Source organism: Chlorocebus sabaeus, chromosome 1 (genome assembly GCF_047675955.1).
Source record: "Chlorocebus sabaeus isolate Y175 chromosome 1, mChlSab1.0.hap1, whole genome shotgun sequence".
NCBI classification, from domain to species: Eukaryota; Metazoa; Chordata; class Mammalia; order Primates; family Cercopithecidae; genus Chlorocebus; species Chlorocebus sabaeus.
Window position 1 is genome coordinate 119,137,219 of NC_132904.1, and position 5,373 is coordinate 119,142,591.

At 47.6% G+C, this 5,373-nt stretch overlaps 1 pseudogene; it reads left to right on the plus strand.

Annotated features, from left to right (window-relative positions):
- Nucleotides 1–3,208: 3,208 nt before the first annotated feature.
- LOC103248691 (SUMO-activating enzyme subunit 1 pseudogene) lies at nt 3,209–4,147 on the plus strand (annotated as a pseudogene).
- Nucleotides 4,148–5,373: the final 1,226 nt, after the last annotated feature.

Sequence of the window (5,373 nt, forward strand, 5' to 3'; positions counted from 1 at the left end):
GCATTTGTTGAGCACCTAATATGTGGCAGGTATTGTCAGCCCTAGAGATGTTAAACAAAACATGGAGCTGGCCTTCTAGTGAAGGTGCAAGAGAGACATGAAACAAACAAGCAAGTATTTATAAAGTGCTCAGTGCATGTCTGGCACATAGTTCTCTCTCAGTGAATGATTGCTTTTCCAGATATTGCAAAAGGCCTAATAATAGATGTATGTTTATCTACCCAAGAGAGTGCCGAACAGAAATGTTTAGTGTTTTTGGATTCAACTGGAATACTCAGAAAGTTTCGTGAAAGAAGAGGCAGTTATCGAACAATGTACTATCAATGTATTTCAATTACTGGATACAGCACCATACAGACAGCAAGTACTAAATACTTGTTTATTGAATAAATGTTGGCTAATGCATAATGATCAGGATCTTTAATCAATAGTTTTATTGCCTTTAATTATAAATAGATGAGCAGGTTACTTAAAAAGTCTTGGCTGGGCACGGTGGCTCACGCCTGCAATCCCAGCACTTTGGGAGGCTGGGGTGGGCGGATCACCTGAGGTCAGGAGTTCGAGACCAGCCTGACCAACATGGTGAAACCCCTTCTCTATTAAAATACAAAAATTAGCCAGGAGTGGTGGTGTGCGCCTGTAATCCCAGATACTCGGGAGGCTGAGGCAGGAGAATCGCTTGAACCCAGGAGGCAGAGGTTGTAGTGAGCTGAGATCTTACCACTACACTCCAGCCTGGGCGACAGAGCGAGACTCTGTCACACACACACACACACACAGAAAGGCTCCCAAACCCAAATGTCATTCACCACCTGCTGGCTGGCGCCTAAAGTCTACACAGTTAGAGTGTAGGTTTTGGTTCAAGTCCTGCTCCCCTACTCACTAGCAGTGCAGTTTGAGGTAAGTCTCTTGAGATTCTATTTCCCATCTTTAAAATGGAGATGGTGGAGACAATATGCTCCTCTTAAGGGCATTGAGAGGATCAAATACAAGAATACATAGAAACTGCTTAGGATAGTGCCTGCTACACAGTAAATGTCAATAAATATAAGAATTAATGGTATGGCCACCACAGTTTCATCCCATTGCCAAAGGTTTTGTCCATTTGTTCACACCAAGGGAAAGATAGCCTAGTGGTGAAGATCTGCCATTTACCCCACAGTGAGAGTGACTCTTAGATTCTACCCTATTAGAGGTAGGAACCTGAAAACAGAGATGACTAAGACATGATTCCTGTTTTCCAAGAACATTCGATCCAGTCCGGTGAATCCGGTCCCTAATGGCTAATAACAGTACAAGAATTTCCCATTTACAAAGCACTTTCTCATATACCATTCTGTGCATCTTCACAACTCTGTAAGAGGGATGTTACCAGCCCCGTTTGGAATTGAGGAAACAGGTTTGTTTAGGGCATGTGCCTCACAAAGGTCACATAGCTAGTGAGTAGCTAGGTCAGGATCAGAATGTGTGCCCTGTTCACAAGCCTGTGGGACCTGAGAGAATGGATTTTGATAGGTGCAAAGGGACGAAGGACCTGGGATTCCTGAGGGAGCTCAGAGAGTAGAAGAAGGAGTAAGCTGGATGCAAGTAACAACTTCCTCCTCCTTTGTCCCACCAGCAGTAGAAGGCAAGTGACAGTTATGAGAGAAATGGTGGGGTGGCGGAGAGAGCTCCCTGGGGAGAGGTCTTGTCTATAGGAGTCTCCTTTGATTACTAGCCCCTCCCCACCCTTCCCGTTGTTTTCCCACTGCCCCAGTTTTATCAAAGGGCAATTAAGCCCCTTTTTCTCAACAGTCTAAGGAGGCTACATTTGTCACTCGGGTCTTTTATTTTCAGGTCTGCCTTCTTCTCCTTTTTTTTTTTCCAACTAATGTGTCCTCTTATAATTAAGAACAGTCACTTGTAATTAGGCCCATTTAGTGCTTTACAGTAGGATACTTTTAACCTATTTCACCTTGTAATTAGGGACCTCCACCCAGGTATACATACCCAGGAAACAGATATAGATAAAGGGAGAGGGTAGGGGTTGGGTCAAAGGCACACATGGATATATGTACACACAAGCACACACATACACACAGGACTGCATGCTCGCTGGGTCCATGCATGGGGATATCTGTGAGTGCAGCAGATGCACTGTTGCCTTTGTACCAATGCTGGAGCCATGTGGTTGTCAGGAGAGCATTTGGTTGTATGTTCAAGTATACTTGGGAACAGAAGGCGGGTATGGAGGGAGTTCCAGTTGCGTGTGAATGTGTTAGGGAAAGGGAGTAGGCAAGCTGAAAAGTGATCAGCTCCTATAATCTCTATCCAAGGAAGGAATTTATTGTTAATAGATAATACATGACACATGGTTCCAAATTCAAAAGGTACAAAAAGCTATACAGTAAAAAGAGCTCTCCCTCCTCTCCATCCCCAACCATCCAATTCTCTTCTCAAAAGGCAATTTTGGGTCAGGCGCAGTGGCTCACGTCTGTAACCCCAGCATTTTGGGAGGCCGAGGCAGGTGGATCACTTGAGGTCAGGAGTTTGAGACCAGCCTGGCCAACATGGCAAAACCCTGTCTCTATTAAAAATACAAAAATTAGTCAGATAAGGTGGCTCGCACCTGTGGTTCCAGCTACTCTGGAGGCTGAGGCAAGAGGATCGCTTGGACCCAAGAGGCAGAGGTTGTAGTGAGCCGAGATCTCGCTACTGCACTCCAGCCTAGGCAACAGAGCAAGATTACATTAAAAAAAAAAAAAAAAGACTGAGCATGATGGCTCATGCCTGTAGTCCCAGCACTTAGGGAGGCGGACGCGGGCAGATGACGAGGTCAGGAGTTCAAGACCAGTCTGGTCAATATGGTGAAACCCTGTCTCTACTAAAAACACAAAAATTAGTCTGGCGTGGTAGTGCGTGCCTGTAATCCCAGCTCCTTGGGAGGCTGAGGCAGGAGAATCGCTTGAACCCGGGAGGCGGAGGTTGCAGTGAACCGAGATTGTGCCGCTGCACTCCAGCCTGGGCAACCGAGCTAGACTCCGTCTCAAAAAAAAAACAAAAGGATTGGCGGTGCGCGGGGCCGGCAGGCAGTTGGTGTGAACGGGACCGGAGCTGAGGCAGGAAGAGCCGACGCCACAGTGGAGAAGGAGGAGGCTGGCGGCGGCATCAGCGGGGAGGAGGCTGGCGCAGTATGACCAGCAGATCCGCCTGTGGGGACTGGAGGCCCAAAAACGGCTGCGGGATGCTTCTTGTCCGCATGAAAGGACTCGGGGCTGAAATTGCCAAGAATCTCATCCTGGCGGGAGTGAAAGGACTGCCCATGCTGGATGACGAACGGGTATCTCCAGAAGATCCCGGAGCTCAGTTCTTGATTCGTACTGGGTCTGTTGGCCGAAACAGGGCTGAAGCCTCTTTGGAGCAAGCTCAGAATCTTAACCCCATGGTAGATGTGAAGGTGGACACTGCGGATATAGAGAAGAAACCAGAGTCATTTTTCACTCAGTTTGATGCTGTGTGTCTGACTTGCTGCTCCAGGGATGTCATAGTTAAAGTTGACCAGATCTGTCACAAAAATAGCATCAGGTTCTTTACAGGAGATGTTTTTGGATACCATGGATAGACATTTGCCAATCTAGGAGAACATGAGTTTGTAGAAGAGAAAACTAAAGTTGCCAAAGTTAGCCAAGGGGTAGAAGATGGGCCTGATACCAAGAGTAAAACTTGATTGTCTGAGACAACGATGGTCATAAAGAAGGTGGTCTTCTGCCCCGTTAAAGAAGTCCTGGAGGTGGACTGGAGCAGTGGGAAAGCAAAGGCTACTCTGAAGCGCACCACCTCTGGCCACTTTCTGCTTCAAGTGCTCCTCAAGTTCCGCACAGAAAAAGGAAGAGATCCCAGTTCTGATACCTACGGGGAAGATTCCGAGTTGTTGCTCCAGATACGAAACGATGTGCTTGACTCACTGGGTATTAGTCCTGACCCGCTTCCTGAGGACTTTGTCAGGTACTGCTTCTCCGAGATGGCCCCAGTGTGTGCAGTGGTTGGAGGGATTTTGGCACAGGAAATTGTGAAGGCCCTGTCTCAGCGGGACCCTCCTCACAACAACTTCTTCTTCTTCGATGGCATGAAGGGGAATGGGATTGTGGAGTGCCTTGGCCCCAAGTGAACCCAAGACTTGGCAGCCCCGGAGATGCCAATTGCAACATGCCCGCCTGTATTCCCTGTCCCCCTGCTTCATGAAGGCATCTCCCGGCAAGGAAAACTGAAGTCATTGGCCCAATACAAAACATTTCCTGCGACGAAGGAGGTGGTGCCTTCATGCTGCTTCCCATCACCAGCAGCTGCTCGACAAGGGGCGCAGGGCAGCTGTCTTCGTTCCAGCACCGTTCAGACAGCCTGGCATCCCGGGCCTGCCAGCTCCCCTGAGTGAAGAGCACTTCCAAGCACCCCTCTGCCCCTTCTCTGTCCTCATGCTGTCACGGCCTCACCAGCCCTCTGGGGTATTGTGGGTGATGCCTGCCAGGAACGAGCATGCTCTGTTGCTTAGGAGCCTCTTGCCACCTTCTCGGACTTACTCCCCACCTGACGTCTTGCAGAGAAGAGCGTGACTTCAGATGGAGAGTAAGCCCAGGCCCCGTGAGGCACCAGTGGAAGTGCAGCTCCAAGTTCAGACAGGTGCCCTTAGAGAGGAAACCTACCACAGGCAAATGCATTGGAGTTTGAAACCCTGACAAACAACAGGTGGCATCTGGTGTGCTGTTCTTGAGTTTTCATTTAGGATTAGTTGAGTTCCAGCTGGGTTTTGGGAGAAAGGAGATGTTACCAAGTCTTGGATGTTAGGGCAAGACCCTGGAAGTTGCGTATTAGTAGGAGAGCTTGTCTTTCAAGGCAGGTTCCTGGGGCTTCCGGGCTAGGAGGGAGGAGCCTGCCCTTTTAGCAGAACCCCAGTCACCCATGCGGCCCATTCAGAGGCTGTTGCATTTCAGGGCTGTGTTGGACCTTTGTTTACCTCCTAAACCACAGCTGTTTGTGTTTCACATATGTTCTGAATTTTCCTTGGTTATTTTTAAAGGAATGATAATGAAGTCACTTGCTTTAGGGGGAAAAAAAAGTCAATCTTAGGTAACAAGAAACACACAGGCAATCTTTATTACCAGAGCTATTCTAAATAGAGTTTTCCTAACAGAGTGATAGCCAAGTGTACACCTTGTTCTAAACCTTGCTTTTTTCATTTAAAAATATATATCTGTTGTCTGTTACTGTTAACAGTCTTGGTTAGTGTTCCACATTTGTCTAGACAGAGCTTTTCTCTCTCTTTTTAATACCTGTATTGTGTTTTGTGTTCATACCACTATTGCTTAATTTACAACTCTCTCGGGAAGTAAAAATGTT